We start from the raw sequence: 7,500 nt of genomic DNA on the forward strand, positions 1-7,500 counted from the left end.
TTCGGAAAGGGTGCACACATTTCATACATATGTTTCTCACTAAGCGTTAAACACACACACACACACACACATTCACACACGCACACACACACTCACACAACCACACGCTTTCACGATGAGGAAGGATTACCCCCCCCCCCCATACATGTAAAACACTTGTAAAAGCAAAGCCATCGTGCTCCTCTGACGTGGCAATGTGCTTGTTAGCCGCGAGACTGACAAATGCAACATTTGGTTGACAACCGGAATTATTCGTCCTTATTCACCATCGCCTGGGAGGCTGTTCGGATTGCCACCACTTTTGTTATTGTTAGGGTTATCATCATCATCATCATCGACATCCTTATTACTGGTGTTGTTATTTCAATCTTTATTATGATCACTATCATTATCATCATTATTGTTATCATTATTACCATTACTACTATTATCATCATTCTTACTATTATCATTATTATTTTCATCATCGTTACTATCAATCTTGTTCGTATTAATACCATCTTTTTCATGATACAATTGTTATATTCGTTGTCTTGTGAATTCGCTCATTGCCTCTGTCTCGGTAATTTCTTGTTTTTCTTCTTTTTGTCGCGAATGTTGTTCGCTAGGCGGATTTACACTTCCTGCACACCTGTGTTTACTTGCACATGCATGGCTGGTAATGATATAACGGCATTAGAGTTTACTCTGCAAGGAATTCGCACTTCAACCAAAATGCAAAAGGACATGGAGATTTTAATGCTGTGTAAAATGGCATTTCACTTTATTTTTTACATAGATGTGCGCGTGGATTTTATATATTTTGTCCGTAGAGAAAATATTTTTAATCGGTAATTTGCGAGAGGAGAGATAGTGTCTCTTTCCAATACGCAACAAAGGAAAGTCACTCTTGGATAGAGTGAAAGAGATGGTAGTGGGAAGGTCGAGAGGTAAGATAAAGGAGGCGATTGAAGATGAAACCACGTAGATAATTACGATCCATTCTGTGTCTTATTCGTGTGTATCGGCATGAGCCAGGTGCTTAGAGCGAGCAACCGCACACGCATTGTCTGCAGCGACATTGAATTCCCACACAATTGTGTAAACACTACTAGGTTATCTCGCCCTGTATCATGGAAGGCCTGGGAACTACAGGATTTTAAGATTACAGACTAATGTAATGCAGCATGAATACGGTTAAGGTTATAGCTAACGCTTCTGCTTTTTATCACTGAACCTAGTGTGACAGTCGGTTATCGGCACCTGCGTGTCACTTGACAAAAAGCAATTATATCTTTGGTAAAAATATGAATAAATAAAACAAGAAAAGATATCTAAATTGGATGACATTTAAGCAACTTAGGAGAACCGTTGCATAAACATTGAATAAATATACCAGAAGGGCTGAACTGCAGTGCTTAGCTTATTTATATGTTTTATCTATTCGTAAAACATATTTTTATATCACTTATCCTGAGGCAGACAAGACCAGAGTCAATAATAAAGTTAACACACTCAACAGATATTCTCTGAACTTAATGTAAAGAATGCATTTTTTGTATGACACAATAGGTATTTAACAAGATTTTGGGTACTTAGCCTTTGTAGTAACAAGCCAAAATTCTGTCCCTGTCAACTGTGGCGATCCATATCGTCACCAACTGATCGTAAAGCATTTACTGACTATCTAGAATTGTAAAATATGAAAGTGACAAATCTACTGATGGCCAGTTTTATCTTATCAAGCACCTCATAGGTTAGAAGACGGTGCCTTGTAGAGCTTTCTCTATACGATGTCACAGTAATGTTTCATTTGGCCAGATAGTACCATGTCCATTTTTCATATTCTATATAAGTGTTCGGATTTAATGCTTTTTCGTTTGATTAGACGTAACATAATTGTATAAAATGGGTCTTTGAGAAAATGAGCTAATTTGGCAAACTGAGTGGCTCTCGGCAAAGACTTTTTATATTACATATTATATAGCTACTAACTCAGAATTTCAGAGAGAGACAGAGAGAGAGAGAGAGAAAGGCGAAAACAAGAGAGAAAAGTCGAAATAAACATGTACAGAGGCAATTTGACTTGCACTTTACATTTCTATGAAACCAGACAGATTTCCTCAGGTGATAAGTGATAACGCAAGAAAGACGATCCTATCATTATGGTCACTATATATCTTTACTCGTGGGCACGCTACCCTTAGTCTCCCCATCTTCATCACCTGTGCGTATGGGACGGGAATTCTGTTCTCTCATCTTACCTTCTCTCTCTCTCTCTCTCTATCTATCTATCTATCTATCTCTCTCTCTCTCTCTATCTATCTCTCTCTCTCTCTTTTTCTCTCTCTTGTCCGTGTATCCTAATGTGCCGTAACATTCTACTTAAGAAAAGAATACTGATGATTCGCAAAGGATTCACATACAAATGAGAATCATTTATTTTTCATGGAATGTATCTCTTTAAATGTATTTTTCTCTCTGAAGAAGAATGTTATAGAAATAAGAGAACCAACCTGAACTGCAGTAGATAAAACTTCAAATATCATAATCCCAAGACTGAGATATTTTTGGAAATAATGAACAGTGAATGGCACATAATCTGAATTATATGAGCGAGATTTACAAGTATTATACTAATCTAACGAGGCTGTATCGTGAACAAAAATGATTTGGTAGTTGGTGACGGCCACGACGGTGGAGGCAGCGAGATAGGAATTGTGGTAGGGCAGCTTGGTTTGTAGAAACAGTTTGTGGTGAGAGAAGAGACGAGAAAAGCAAAGATCCTTTTACGAGTGCTGATTGAAGTGGCTTGTTTCCCCCCTTTTTACCACATCCTCGCACCTTTGAGTCCCTGTGTGGAGGTTGTGGTAGAAGATGAGGTCACAGGAAAGCGCTGAGGGCGGGGCGAGTGGACGGGAGGCCTTGAGTTACTGCAGCCCTAAGTCCCGGAATGGCGAGGAGGAGCGAGTCCTTCGAAGCCGTTCCTGATATGTTATAAACATCCGCAGGATTGTTTTTGTCTTTTTCGATTATGCTATGAAAAAGTAGCGACCCTCCCGAAGGCAGAAGAAGAGGGGCATGTTTACAGGAGGAGGGTTATTAAATCAGATGAACCCCCAAAGACAGGAAGTTCTCAAGTGCTTACGTGCGACACTTCCTAAGCTCGGGGTCCCGGAGGGCAAACGCTCTTGCCGCAAAACTCCTCCAATGAATCGGCAACTGAGCTTACCTGTGTGACAAGTCTGCGGGGCAGCGAGTTCCTCACGAGCCTCAGTCAGTTGTTGTGTAGCTCTCGCTGGGGAGAGCCACGCCGCTCGCGCTCTCGGCCGCCCTGTGACCCTACCAAGCTTGCTTTCCTCGTGGATATCTTTCATTTCCGTGTCGACAGAAAGAGGTGATAAGCATTCAGTTGCTCGAGTGAAGTGTGAAAAAGGGATAATAGTGGAATACTTCTGCACGAGAAAATGCTACAGGAAGCGTGCGAGTGTCAGAGGCACTGCCTTAGTAGCAATGCATATAGGTAGTTGTTGCATCCTAACGAAGCGATTTGCATGTGTACCTTGTCGGGGACGCACGAAGGCCACATCTGTGCAAGGGAACGCCTTAGATGCCGACACACTGATTCAGTTGAATGTCCAAATGTGTTCATACCTAGTTGTGCGGAATACTCACTTCATCTTCTCCATTAGTAATTGCAGAGGCATCAGAAATATTATTTCCAGTTAGACAGTTATCCCGATCCCCCCAATTTCATTATTTTTTCACTTGACTGAAGATGGAGAGGTGAGATTCGTGACACTTGAGAAGTGACAGCCTTAAGGAAGTGTGACTGGGCAGTGTGTGGAGTCGAGCAGGTGTTTGTGAAGGTAGCTTCACCCAGGTGTTGCTCAGCTCCAGGTGTTAGCGGAAGAAGTGGAGTTTGGAAGATTCGGGATTCAGTTGGGTCCGTGAGGCTGGTAATGAATAGAGCACGGGATTGCGGAGACACTCGTGATGTGTGGCAATAAGAAGGTCGGCATGAGAGAGGAAGAGGCTGGTTTCGCATTCGGTTTGAGTAGTGCTGTTAATGTTAATATTTCAGTATTGCCATCGCCATTATTGTCACTGTTATCTTATCTATATTATCCTTATTATCATTGTTAGCAATAGGGTTATCGTTGTTATTGTATTAGCTGATGTTGTTTATATCACTATCATTATTATTATTATTGTTAGCGTTGTTATATTTTTTTATGATTATCACTATCATTATTGTCATTACTGTTATCATCATCTTTATTTTCTTATTATCGTTAACATAAACGATTTTAATTATTATTATAATTATTGTTGTTACAGTTGTTGATGTTGATATCATATTCATAACAATTATTATTGTTATTATTAGTATAGAATTTCTTTACTAGAGTGTTTAAGGGTATTGTTATCATTATTGTCATTGTAGTTATAATTAGTACGATTTCTATTGATATTACTATCATTACAATTCACATTTTTATCATCCTAACCATTCAAATTGTAATTACTAAATATACTTCCTTTTGACCGGTCCGAGCTACGTTGGTGATGACAGTGCGATGGCTGAGGTGTGGTGAAGCTGTGGCGCGTTGATTTAGATAGTGTGATGATCATGTGGCTTCGGTGTAGGATAACGCAGTGGTTCGAAGCTGGAGGTACAGGATGACGAGTTACACTGCTGTACTCTCTGCTCTGTGTCGGTGGTGGTGGTGGTGGTGTGTGTGTGTGTGTGTGTGTGTGTGTGTGTGTGTGTGTGTGTGTGTGTGTGTGTGTGTAAATACACACTCACACACATAGATAGATAGATATATACATATATGTTTGTATGTATGTATATGTATAAATATATGTCTCAGCTTTTCTTTCAAAGCGTAACGTGGAAAAACTATCCGAGACCGTGTTACTTCGAAAGGGGCATTTCTAATCCAAGGCAAATACAGAAAGAGAGGTGGGCAGAGGGAGAAACACGCACGAGAAATATATATATATATGTGTGTGTGTGTGTGTGCGCGCGCGCGCGCGTGCGTGTGCAGAGAGAGAGAAAAAAAACAGACAGACATACAAACAGATACAGAGAGAGAGAAAGAAACAAAGAGAGAGAAAGTGGGGGAGATGGAAAGAGTGAGTGAGGGAGAGGAAAACACACATACAAGAGAGAGAGAGAGAGAGAGAGAGAGAGAGAGAGAGAGAGAGAGAGAGAGAGAGAGAGAGAGAGAGAGAAAGGCAGAGAGAGATAGAGAGAGAAAGAAAGAAAGAAAACGCGAGAGAGAGAGAGAGAGAGAGAGAGAGAGAGAGAGAGAGAGAGACACGAACAGAAGGATATTAATATAGAAAGTAGTAGAGGTTCTAAGATAATTACTCGTCTAGCATTAATTAGGTGAACGTCTTAAATGTTAAGACGTTTTTTCTTCTGAAACGGATACTGCACTCAGTCAACCGTGCAAGCAGACCAATGAATGAGCTAAGCATGACTATGAGAGTATTGAATGCAGGTGTTTAATCAGGTGCACAACACTGGAAATGTTTATAAACAACCCGAATATTTGAAACGACAACAGTGTAAAGGAACACGGTTATACCCTTATTTTTTTAGTATTGCCTAATCCCGAGTTCAGGTATAGGAAGACAATTGACTAGTATATCGGGACTGGTATAGAATGTTTCATAAACAAACAGCGCGATATTTAAGGTTCGTCGGCCCGGCCTCAGACAAAGCCCCGTTCTTTTTTTCCTCGCCAAGTGCCATGCCCAACCCACCCGGCACAGTTTCCCTAAGATCGGTGCCACTTAAGGTAAATATTATCCCTGGCTTCCCGCCCACGCCGAGGAAGGGCGGGGAACGCTGGCTCTCTTTCTCCTCTCCTTTCCTTGAGATACGCGAGTAAAGGAAAGTGGAGAAAGGGGGAGTGGAAGGCCTGGCAGGTCGAATGGAAGTCGTAGGATATGTTTACAGTTAAAGTGTTAAGATTTACATTTGGGAGATAGAAGCAGTTGAAGGGAGATAAAAAGTGATAGATTGAAGGGGGAGACCCGAAGATGAAGGAAGCGCTTTCGATGAATTGAACACACAAGGAAAACTGCTAAGTTATGCTCTTGGTTAAATGCTTTGCTTACACTCTTAAAAAGAATCCAGGGTGTTATTGAATACCGAAAGAACTGCACACACAGATCTGTGACTAAAAATGAAATGATAAATCAAAGAGCCTGCACTCAGAAAGCAGACGATTCAGTCGAGTGCTGATCAAACTAGCGGCGCGGCAACATCAACCCGAGGACGCGATAAGGAGGCGGATCGAGTTCTCTGCCGCGTTCGATCCGATTTGGGGGCGGATTGTTCTCCGGCGAGGAACTGCAATTAGGGAACTATCGCCGATTGCGCTGGTTCCCCGATGTAGCAGCACTGCGAGGATTTGCCGTTCACTGAGATAGTTAAGGCGCGCGTCTCTGCACATACAATTAAACATACACAACACATATATATGTGCATGTATATGTGTGTGTAAATATATAAGTTTATATATATATATATGTATATATGTATATATATATGTGTGTGTGTATATATGTGTGTGTGTGTGTGTGTGTGTGTGTGTGTGAATATGAAATTATACATAAATATATTAATAAATTATACATATATATATATATATTATATACATATATATATATATATGTATGTATATATACATATGCACATATATATATATTTTTATACATATATTTCTATACATACACACATATATGTTTGTATGTATGTATATATTTTTGTAAGGAGTGACAAGATTAACAGATTACGTACCTGAAGAAGATGGGGAAATATGCGAAACTAACAAAGAGATAGATAAAGGGGAACGAGTTACGTAAGCGAAGGAGAGTTTGGGAAGGCATCTTAATTGAGCATGACACGTCGCTCGTGCCCGCCCACATAGGGAGGATGGGCAGAGGAGGGGGGAGGGAGGCGGAGTAGTGCCCGGAGACGGCACAGGTGGCTTGGGTCTGAGTAGACAGAGGAGGGGACTGGGGGGAGGGGATCAACCGCTCTAGTGTATTGTGTCACCAGACAGAGTGCTTGAGAGTCCGTAGTGGTGATGCAGGCAATGGCCACATACACACGCACACATCTTCATGTCTGCTCATACGCAGGCAAAGAGAAAAAGATAAAAAAGTTACAGCCACAACGATAAAACAGTTTTTCCCTTTTTTCTTTGTTTTCGTGAGATGAAAGGGCCAACAGAAGAGAAGGGAAAACATAGCAAGCAAAAAAAAAGAAGCAAGACGTTCCGCTCCAAAAATGTACATCCCCTCCTCCTCGCCCTCAACCACACACTCACACAAGGTCGAGTCACAGAGGCAAAGAATGTTATCGTTTATAAGGACATTCCCAGGACAAGTGTCTTAGTGTTGTTGTCATGTTAGTGAACACTCGAGTAGGTTGGTGGTCTTTAAGACTGGACTTGAGGGTTTATTTATTACTGACTTTTGTAATTTTGACTTTTTTGG

At 40.9% G+C, this 7,500-nt stretch overlaps 1 protein-coding gene across 4 annotated transcripts in view; it reads left to right on the forward strand.

Annotated features, from left to right (window-relative positions):
• The first annotated feature begins 3,241 nt into the window (after positions 1–3,241).
• Positions 3,242–7,500, forward strand: part of LOC122252050 (uncharacterized) — a 68,383-nt gene continuing 64,124 nt past the window's right edge. For 3 of the 4 annotated variants that reach the window (XM_043014300.2, XM_086550219.1, XM_043014299.2), the window contains exon 1: positions 3,242–3,376. The gene's annotated coding sequence lies outside the window, so the exon portion shown is untranslated. The remainder of the gene's footprint in view (positions 3,377–7,500) is intronic. The other variant, XM_043014302.2, reaches the window with a different exon arrangement.

Source organism: Penaeus japonicus, unplaced genomic scaffold (assembly GCF_977035675.1).
Source record: "Penaeus japonicus unplaced genomic scaffold, GWHDUDI00000001_assembly GWHDUDI00000023, whole genome shotgun sequence".
NCBI lineage: Eukaryota > Metazoa > Arthropoda > Malacostraca > Decapoda > Penaeidae > Penaeus > Penaeus japonicus.